The sequence below is a fragment of the Rissa tridactyla genome, chromosome 8, assembly GCF_028500815.1.
Source record: "Rissa tridactyla isolate bRisTri1 chromosome 8, bRisTri1.patW.cur.20221130, whole genome shotgun sequence".
NCBI classification, from domain to species: domain Eukaryota; kingdom Metazoa; phylum Chordata; class Aves; order Charadriiformes; family Laridae; genus Rissa; species Rissa tridactyla.
In genome coordinates, this window is record NC_071473.1 from 45,751,876 (window position 1) to 45,763,322 (window position 11,447).

Sequence of the window (11,447 nt, forward strand, 5' to 3'; positions counted from 1 at the left end):
ATAAATCCACTCCTATGATCCCGCTCTCTGACAGAGCGGGGCTGAGCACACCCCATTCCAGTGGATTTTAATCACTCACCACCAAAACATATCCCTCTTGGTCTGGCTGTTACTGGGAACCCTCCCATCACCTCCGACTGCAAAAACAGCAGCTGCAATTAATAACGTGCAGACACTCTCAATTGCTCATCTTGGCAGCCATCTGGCTTCATACCACGTACATCCCTGCAATGCAAAGCAAAAGGGTATTTTATCTCCTGCCACCAATAGCTGAAGGACGCACTAAGAAACAAGCAAGACTGATACAAAAGAGAAGATAGATTATAAAGAAGGAAGAGGCAGAGAGGAGGGTGCTCAGCGATATATCCATGCAAGAGAAAAGGGAGCCACTTTCCAGAAGCAACAATTGTGAGTTTGCATTCCCTGAGGACCCATTTTGAGCACAGCTCCATGAGATCTCTGTCATTCATTTTGTCTGTTTTCCTTTGTTTTTCTACTATCATTGTTTTTGTTCATCTCAATTTCCCTTCTCCAGCCTTTGGGTGCAAACAAACATAAGTCAGATCTTTAATTGCTCTAATTTGGTGCAGTTCCCTGGGTGTCCATATAGCAAGGTGGATTTAATTCAGCCTTGTGTCTTCAAAGGACCCTTTAAGAGCAATTACAGGACAGATGAGTGGGATTTTAATTTCCAATTTAGCCAGCTTAGCTCAATTCAGAAGTGCCAAATTTTGCCCAGCTCTGCCATTCAGCTCAGTGTTCTGCATTTTGTGTAAATGCTGGCAACACACCAGAAAAGAAATTAGAAAACACACTTCCTGGGATCAGGACAATCTCTTGGAGCCATGTTTGTACAATACCTGGCATAACAGGGACCTTTGCCATATGTGAGTTTTTTAGATATACATTTTTTAAGTCAATATTTGAGATAAGAGTCTCTATCGCATTAAGCATATCATCCCACACCCACTGCTGAGAATTTAGCCCCGAGACCTAAGATGAGTATCTTCCCTGCATTGCAGAAAACATCATCGCACAGTTAAGATAACAACGTTGAACTCGATGCAGCACTCGGTATAATTTTAGTTCATCTGCAGAATTTCACTGGGCAGGGATTCAAGATGAGAGTTCTGGTCTCGGGCAAGCTGCTGGCTCGCGGGAGGATCATCTGAGCCACATCAGGTTCTCGAGTCTCTGTTTCCTCATCCCTGAAACGTGAATGACATTGATATCTCTGGATGAAAAGCTTTATTTATTACATTTTCTCGTCTCTTGGCCCTGCCTTCATGAACACAAATTTTTGCTTCAAAAACTAGCGTTGACATTATTTGCCCCTTCCCTACCACTGAACTGTGACTTAGCAAGGAAATAGCTATTCCTTAAGCACATACGTTGAGAACAAGACCATTATTAGATATCCAGCCACTTCTCAAAGGGATTCACCATCAAATCCTTAGGGGATTTGCCTGTCGGACATCCTGCCCAGCATCTTGGTAGATGTGTGTCTTTGGTGGGAGATCACAGCCTATTTCCAAGCCCCTGTTTCTGTTCATGCTTTGCCAGCTCCCTTGTTCTATTGCAACAGGACACAACGCTAACGCTTCCACTTCTGCCTAGGGTGATAAAAGCTTTCAGCACCACTCTAACACAAAACCAAAGAGCATTTGCTACTGACATGATGTTCAGGTACTATTCTTTGGCTACATATTTAGCACCTACCACCAAAATGAGATTCATACCGAGTTTAGGGACCTGCTCCCAGAGCATCATTTAGGCTAACATGAAGTGGGCCCAGAACATGAGCTGACCATCCTCACCTTGCGTACGCAGGGACACATTACTTTATCCAGGTTCCTGCTTCTCATCAAGCTTATTTCTGCCTGATTCCCAAGTTATGGCAGTTATTGTGTTGCAAAGAAGATGAGGGACCTTGCAAATGTCCTCACCTGCTTGGAGGTCAAGTGGGACTCTTCAAGCAGCCAGAGCTGCTGAGCCCTGCTCTGGTAAGCAGAGGTGGGGATCCAGGAAAGAACAAATGCAAGGAAGGCCAAGGACTAAACATTCATCTGAAATACGTCAGTATGAATCTTGATCTGAACAAACTCAAGCCGTAAGATCTAAAATGCTGTTTTAAAGGTGACTAAGCAATGTGCAAAAAGGTATCACGTGAATATATTTATTTTTTTAAATCCCATCTGCGTCACACAGACCGTAACACATTCAGATTTTAAAAAAATAACACAGTTGGTAAAGAAAAAAAAATCTGCTCTCTATATAAACCCTTATTCATGTAAACATGGAAAGAAGCAGAGCTGCCAACAGACACACCTACACCCATGAATTAGTGCAACTACGTCTCTTCGGCAAGTTAACATCCTTTCTCCCATACAGCTTTCCTGCTTGCAGATATTGAGACAAAATGAAGTTGCAAAGAGATTTCTATTATCTTCATTTCCTTCTGTGCACACTCCATTTTCGTACTTTGTTTTCCCACGCAGGGCTTGGGTTACTCTCGTTCTGTTTATTTTTTTCTTCCTTGCCCGCTTAAGTTAATCCAACAACATTTTGTTCTGTATTTCCACGGCTATTCCATGGTGATTTGTTAACGATGTTGGGTTTGCAGTTAAAGACTGGAAAGATAAAAAGTTGGCAAGCTGCTTCCCTCATTAGGGAACACAGCTCTCAAGCGCTCGAGTGCCAGCCTATTAGCTGAATTATTCAACAGAAGAAAAAATACATGACAAATAAAAAATATATATATATATATATATAAAAAAAAAGCTACAACGAGAGCGGGGAGGGAAGGGAAGCTTTTGACTTAGGTGCTGTTGGAAAAGTCTGGCAGCATTCCTCGAAGCTCAGTTGTGGGATTACTCCAATCTAAGGAACTCAGGCGAGGCTGAATGGCTGCACGGAAGCAGACGGAAGCTGGCATTCATCACTCTGATACTAGACTGTGTTGGTGCTGTCCTGAACCGATAATGAAGAAGCCCAAGGGGGCAATATTTCCAAAACCATAACGTAAGTTTGTGAGTAACTGGTGGTGTTGGAGAACTTCCATACCCAGCCACAGGCTTAAGCATTGAAACAACTCACCATGAGGATCCACAGTAATACTTTGCGTGTGTTCTTATTGTGTAATAAATACTGTGTAATTCAGAAGAGCTTAACCACCCAGGAGAGAGGAGTGTGTTGCCTCGCATGTGACAATGGCAAGAGGAGTTGACACGTGGCAGCCTGTGCCCTTACAACTAGGAACTGAACCAAAAATTCTGATGGGAAAGTCAGGATTGTCTCGCTTCCATTTTCCTGTAACCTGAAAAGGGAAAGTGCACAGTGATTCAGACACAAAATTAAGCAGGGCGGTCAAGACCTTGAGGATCCTCATATTGCTGGGGAACTGCATGTGAGTGGGCAAGACCAGGATCTCAATCTTAACTCCCAACGGAGGTGACTAGGACACAGCCTCCGGTGAGATATTTCATACACCTGAGAGGTATAACAGGTATCTTGGATATCTTGGAGATGCCTCAAGATAACGGAGCGAAGCCCTCCAGTGGAGAAGTCAGTATGCAGACTGGACTGCGGAGGAGAGCATAGACAACAGTCCGTAATCCAGACGTAATCCATGGCAGGGGAGGAGAAGGGTGTTATCTGAAGGGTTCAGAAACAGGGACTGTGTGATTCTGATAACAACCGGTAATCAAAAGCAGAAGAAATTGTGACTTGTCAGACTCGGACTCAAAAATGGGGAAGAAAACAGAAAAAAACCCACACATGAGATCTCTACTTTTTCTTACAGCTGTATATTTCCTGGGTTTTCTGAAACTTCATAAACTATAGGGATTTGCTTATTTTAATTGTCGTGTGGCATTAAGGCTGATAAAACCTGAACCTGGAGATCTGGGAAGCACATCCTCTAGCTACTGCAGGGCTTATGCAGCAGGCTACCACCCACTCACACGTTCCCAGACAGGTTCTCTCTTTCACCCAGAAACACTGTACAAGTAGATTTGGTATAATTTTGTGAAGAGATTGGTTATACCTACATCGCATGTCTAAAAAAGTAACTTCGGTGATGTTAGCCCCCGACAGGAATCTGCACAGAAGCCAGATTTTTTTATGCCACAGTTGTGCTGACAGGAGAGGATCTAACAAATGAGGAGAAAGCAGCACCAGTGGAATTCATCAAGCAATTAAATCATTTTAGTTGATGACCCAGACAGAAAGAGAAGTCAGGCACAGTGAGATCTGCTGATGACACTGAGCCATCACTTAGAAGAGGACCAGAATATCACAAGCACGATGCTGAGCACCTCAGTAATGTAACGGGGCTGAAATTCAACAACAGACAGCAAAGCCATTAGGGAGCAATTAGTATTTTTGCTGTAAGAGCGAAGACTCAACCTCCAGTCTATTGTTCCCAGAGGAGAGGAAAGGACTGGGTATGCAGAAGAAGCAAGTTAGTGGCTGCAAATACCAAGACACCAGAGAAATCTTAATATAATCAGGTGAGAGATTTCTGGGGAACAGGGAAGCATCAGTGCTAGCGTGTAAGACAGTGACATGCTTTAGTGCACACAGATGGGGTCAGCACAGGGGGCTTTTCCCACCCAAAGGGCTCAGTCAGAAGGAATTCCTGAGAAGGAATGCAAGTACAAGGAATAATGTTCAGAAAAGTAGAGATATTTACCTTGGAAGATGAGGTTACTGCATGAAGTAAGGGGTACGGAGTGGCTACAGATGTGTTCAGATGGTCCCTTCAGGCTCTCCATCAGCCTTCACAACAGCCCAGACCTCTCATGGCATCTGTACATGGCTCTGAAGGTGGGAAAGGCAAGTAGCCCTGACCCCCAGCAGGCAAATTGAGCTAGAGGGCTTACATCAACTCCAGCCCCACCAAGAGCCCCAGGGAAGCCATGAGACACAGGCTGAACAGATGGAGCAACTCTTCTTGGAGCAGCTCCAGCGCCAGCTTAGTGTCTTCCCCAGAGACCCCCGAGATTCATCATCCTTTGGGATAATGTGTGTGGAGAGAAAACACAAAACTAAAATACCAACAGGATCACTTTCAGATGACAGTGTTTGGTGTATGTTTGCGATGCTACACTGAGGACAGCTGGTATATCCACGTCGAGAGGACAAGTCCATCTGCCATCTGATTTCCTAAAAATCCCTCTGATCACCCCAGTTTTTTAGAATCAACGGCAAATTGGCCAAAATGGCTTCAAATTCTTGGTTGAGACTTTGGCAAATTTCTCCATGAAATTAAGAAGGCAGGGGAGAAACTATTAGTTTTGAGGCGCGATTGGCTTTGCCACCGGTTAAAGCAACGGCCTTGCTGCTCCACAGACCTCAGGCAATGCTTTTGGCATTGGGAAGTGTGCCAACACGGTCTGACAAAGGGTAATTCATCAGAAGCCGGTGTAACTGAACACTCCCACCGCTGCTCAATTAATCTGATCACTTCCCTTATAAATTCATAATCGCAGCCCACGACTGCGACAGACCTTATTTATATGCCAGAAAGGTTCGCAGTTCTGAAAGACTCACAGGTGTCTGGGGCAGAGCAGGACAGAAGCAAAGCTGGTTATAAAACAAAGCACTCGGCAAAGTCCTTCAATCCCTCCCCCAAACACTCGGTTCCACAAGTCGAGAAAGAAAAACAGCGCAGGAGAGGAGGGAAACACTAAAGAAATTAAACCTGCCGAAGGCAGCAAGAGGAAAACAGCAGTCATTTAAAAACAGAGGGGCAGGGGGAAAAACCCAAGGAGAGAAAAAAAAAAAGAAAAAAAAAAAAAGGGGAATTTCAGTGACATCTCTCCCCTTCTGGGTATGGGATGCTTGCAAACAACTTCATATTCCTTTTCCTCTCTTTTTTCCCACTCTTAGTTACGCCATTCGTTTTTCCCCAAAGTTGCAGGCTGTTGTATTAATGAATAATTAATTTTACAATGCCATAGCAATTGCCAGCCCTGCAATTCAGAGACAGTCAGTCCCAGGAATACGCCTGAGTTTCTAGGGTGAGGGAGAGGCAATGTGGGCTGCTTTCTGCTCCCGGCAGGGAGAGCTGGGACTGTACGCGCTGCAGGTGGGGTGTCACCAGAACTGCGTAGAGGGGCAGAATCACCTCCCTCCACCTGCTGGCCACGCAATACTCACTTGCGACTTATCAACAGGAGCCCAATCCCTGGATCATCCCCTGGGGCCTCCTCACAGCCTGACAGCGCTGACCGCGTCGGTTGCTGCCCGTCCCTCTCCAGCATCACTTCTTGTCTCAGCGCAACGCAACGTCTCGCTTTCGTTCAGCTTCCCTCTGCTAGAGGAGAAAAGCCAACCTGCTTCATCCACCATCACCAGAAGCAACCGGGTTGTTGGTGTCACCAACAAAAGCCCCTAGAAAAGCTCGGTGACGAGCAAGACCTGCACGGGTCTCCAGCAAACAGCTATTTCTGCTCATAACAATAGGGACATTGCAGCTTTTGTGTCCCCAAAGCTGCAGGTAGTACTCCCAAACGCAATTCTAATTTCTAATAGAAAATGGCAGGCACAGCAGCCATAAAACATCTCAGTGTACTGGTCAAGTCGGCTGCAATTAAGGCATGCTAAACATCACTACAGAGTGACATAGGTCCACCTTTAATTGCCCCCAGTAACTCTTTTAAAGCTGGAACAATTTATATTGGGATTGTTCCTATAACGCAGCTCTCCAACAGAAGAGAACCGGACTTGACCCTTCCCGTGTTCCCAACTCACCAACCTGCCTCACAGCCGGTGTCTACTCTCCTCCTACGTGCAGCTCCAGGAGCTGTTTCTCCATTTCCTTCCACAACAGTCTGCAGAGGCCCCGTCAGTCCACAGGAGCACCCTCTGGCTAAGCACGCGGGTCTAAAGCTGCTGCAAGGGCAACACCTGGATGAAGAACAGGGTGAAACTGGGGAATTAAAAAAAGGAGCAGGAAATAAATAAGGCAACTCTGCTTTCCCCGTGAGCAGCCTGGAGCTGGGTGCAGGCTGTATGATTCTCACAGCTAACCAGAAAAAGTCTTTGAAGTCCAGAGAGTGACGATTTAGGGTAAGGAACAGTGGGGGAGACAGGACCACAAGATCCCCCACCCCCACCCCCCAACACACACACACACAGAGGATGTTGATGTGATGTAGTGCCAGGTTAGGGCAGGAGCTTTGCTCTGGGTCAAACAGAAAGCATCAGACTCTGAGCTCCTCTGCACGCTCTGCCACGCAGAGTCCTTGCCCTGCTTCTCGCTTAGCAAAACATCTCGGGAGGCTCCATTCCCCCTTCCCTCCCACTCCAGCCTGAATCAGAGCAAAGTTGCTGAACTGGGGCCGCTTGTCAGCCTGCCAAACTCCGCTAACCCATCTTGGTGCGAAAGCGGCTGTGACAGGCAGCGACAAAACACCCAGCATCAAATTAATCAGCTGGAAGGGACCCAGCAAAACTGGGTCGTAACCACTGGATGAGTCAATTCTCACCATCCTCAATATTACAGATGTTGGACTGGGTGCAGGGTCTGATTCCCTGAACCAGCCCATGCCAGCCAGTCCCCACAAAATAATCTAAGGACGAGGCATTTCTTGTCATTTTTTTTTTCCCCATGGGAAGGGAGTTTGTGGTTCAGTGACATCTCACTCCAGACCTGCAACAGCTTTTTTGCAAATAATGCCAGTGAAATGCCACCATCCCCTTTCATAACTTTTGCTTTCTTCCCAGAGTAAGTGCATTTCTGTGCTTGGAGCTTAAGTGCACTGATCGAATCTGAACCAAGCGCACACATTGCACGGGAAACAGAACGAGGGAGGGAAGGACGCGTACAAGCAAATATTTCTTCAGGATTGTCAGGCCTTTCAGTTACCATGGCAGTATGTTTCCATGGAAGCCAAATTTGAGGCCTGTTGCTGCCACTGGAGTGGCCCAAAGAAAATTATTAGTTTTGAAAATTAACCAAGCCGCTCTCTACCTTGAAAGCCAGCCCACCCACAGCCCTCAAAAAAAAAAAAAAAAAAAAAAACCAAACCCAAACAGCAGCATCTTTCCATCCCTGATAAAGGATTCAATAAACACGTGGGGAAGGAAAAGAGAGCAGAAGAAAATACCGCACAATGAAAAACAGGAGCTTCCTTTTATGCAGCCAACAATGCAGAGACCGCACTGGTAAGCACAAGGCTGAATACGTTTTATGAAACATTGCACATAAAGGTCAGCAAAATCCTACAGAGCAACCTGTGCCATCAGCTCCTGAGGGGACAGAAGGGGGGCAGCACTTTGAGACTAGTGCTGTTTGGTTGTCATTTGTTCGAAATTATCTCCCCCCACCACCCCGTCCCCTTAATCACGCTGATGCCTCTCCCTTGGTTTGCTCGCCCACCTCCCAGGAAAAGCTTGGGGAGAGGAAGGAGAGTTTTCCTGGGGGAAAATTTGCCTTAGTCAACGGTAAAGATCAGCTTAGGTGCTTTGCTGCTCTCCTTGCTGGTCAGAACATAGTTTTGAATTCCTGAAAGTCGCCTTTTTCCTTACCCACCCCACCAAAAAAAAAAAAAAACCAAGACATTTTCTCCAGCCTCTTTCATTTTTCAGAAGCCAGGGAGCCCCCATAAGGTATCTGCTCTATTTTATCACCAGTAACTGCAAAAGCGCGGCAAGAGATTCAGCCCTTTCCAAAGGGGAGATGGTGGGATTCAGCGATGAAAAGGAGTCATGTCCCACAGGCTGCCCGAACACGAGACACTGAGGTGACAGCCCAGCGCTACTTCACTACTCACTGAACCTCCAGATCTGTCACTTCCACCTAGGAACAGGGGCCTCTCCCCCACTGACATGAAAAAAGCATCATGAAGGCCTACCAAATTAGGCCTTCTGGGGATAAAACACCTAAAGAAAGCTGAACTCCCATAGAAGGGGAAAGAAGCACCAGTGATGAGAGACAGTCGGACCGTGGGCTGAATCTGACTCCTCGTTTTGAAGCAAAGAAAGATCTAAGACCTGGATCACTGAAACATCGCTCTTGTACCAACACTACAAGGTCTCCTCTGCTCTCTGCTACCTCCTACCCAGGAGGAAGAGGGAATAAGAAGCAGATGGTTTTAAAGCACAGTTCAAACAAAAGCATTTGGTGTGAATATGGCAGATTTCCTTTGGAAGAAAGGTGAGTACAAAGGGCCTGCCAGCGCAGGGTTTGGGATCCTTGCTCCATTCAGACTTCCCTGGAAAAGGAGCTAAAACCTCTGTTTGTCACAGATGGACCGACGTGATGATGCCAGGCGTGAGCCTCACAGGGCACCGGGGAGTGCTGCATCCCACTTCTCCGGCAAAACAACCATCCCCACCCAAACTCCATATAAACTCTTAGCCACAGTCCTCCAAAGAAACTTAAAAATTACTCCACAGGAGGCAGTCAAAACTAGACTACGCCAGAGAGCAGAACAATTGGCTTAAAGCAACGCCTCCTCCCTGTTTGTGGAGGTTTTCTCAGTTCTGGCAGCTCTGGCATCTACTGCTACCTGCTGCTTGTCTTCTTCTGCCAGAGGTCATTGCCTTGCAGAAAGAAGGAAAAGCATGTCCAGATTTTAGCTCTTCAGTGAAAAACTTGAAGCTTCGTAGCTTCAAATCCTGAACAGATGAGTTTGCAAGTATGTACCAGCGGGGAGCAAGGATGCTGTAACGCAGGTCACAGGTGGAGGCGGCTGCTGGCAGCATCAGCAAGGCAGCTGAGAGCACCACAAGAGCCAGATGGGGCCTTGAGCCATCCACTGAAGGGCTTGTCACAACCATCAGGCAAAGTTTAACCATTTAATGCAAGTCCTGCTAGGCACTTCCGATGTTTCACACACCAGCGCTTAAAATCCTACGCACTGCACACATCCAACAGCTGAAGTGTTCTCCTCACACAGGAGGAGCCTTCAAGCCCAGAGGAGTACTTGCTCACCTAGATGGCAATTTGACTAGCCAAAGGCAATGGCAGGAACATCCCTGAACTAAGGTTTTCTTTGGATGTTTCACTCTCTCCTCCCAAGCTGTCTTTTGTAAAGCGAAAGCAAACCCGGTGAGGAAGCCAGCTTGTTCCTCGCTGTGCAGAAGACACATGCATTGGATTCACTTTCCATGCTGGGTTTTGGAGAGAGACAGACAGACAGACAAGGGCTGACTGTCCAGATCAGGAAGTAGTCAGGAAGCAGACTGTCCAGGAAGTAGTCAATGATCTGCTTCTGCACCTAGACACACATAAGCCTATGGGGCCAGATGGAATTCACCCAAGAGTACGCAGGGAGCTGGCGGGAGAGCTCACCAAGCCTCTCTCCATCATTTATCAACAATCTTGGTCAACAGGGGAGGTACCAGATGACTGGAGGGTGGCTAATGTGACGCCCATCTACAAGAAGGGTCGGAAGGAGGATCCGGGGAACTACGGGCCTGTCAGCCTGACCTCAGTACCAGGAAAGATCATGGAGAGGATCATCTTAAGTGAGCTCTCACGGCAAGTGCAGGGCAGCCAAGGGATCAGGGCCAGCCAGCATGGGTTTAGGAAAGAGAGGTCCTGCTTAACCAACCTGATCTCTTTCTATGACCATGTGACCCACCTTCTGGATGTGGGGAAGGCTGTGGACTTTGTCTATCTGAACTTTGGTAAGGCCTTTGACACCGTCCCCCACGGCATTCTCCCGGAGAAGCTGGCGAATCATGGCATAGACAAGTGTACTCTTCACTGGGTAAAAAACTGGCTGGATGGCCGTGCCCAGAGAGTTGTGATTAGTGGGGTGAAATCCTCTTGGTGGCCAGTCACCGGTGGTGTACCTCAGGGCTCAGTTTTGGGGCCAGTTTTGTTTAATATCTTTATCGATGATCTGGATGAGGGGATTGAGTGCACCCTCAGTAAGTTTGCTGATGACACCAAACTAGGTGGGAGTGTTGATCTGCTTGAGGAAAGGAAGGCTCTACAGAGGGACCTGGACAGGCTGGATCGATGGGCCAAGGCCAATTGTATGAGGTTTAAGAAGGCCAAGTACCAGGTCCTGCATTTCAGTCACACCCCCAAGCAATGCTACAGGCTTGGGGAAGAGTGGCTGGAAAGCTGCCCAGCAGAAAAGGACCTGGGGGTGCTGGTGGATGGTCAGCTTGACATGAGCCAGCAGTGTGCCCAGATGGCCAAGAAGGCCAACAGCATTCTGGCTTGTATCAGGAACAGCGTGGCCAGCAGGAGTAGGGAAGCGATCGTGCCTCTGTACTCGGCACTGGTGAGACCTCACCTCAAGTAGTGTGTTCAGTTCTGGGCCCCTCTGTACAAGAGGGACATTGAGGTGCTGGAGCGTGTCCAGAGGAGAGCTACCAGGCTGGTGAGGGGTCTGGAGACCAGGTCATATGAGGAGAGGCTGAGGGAGCTGGGCATGTTTAGCTTGGAGAAGAGGAGGCTGCGGGGAGACCTCATTGCCCTC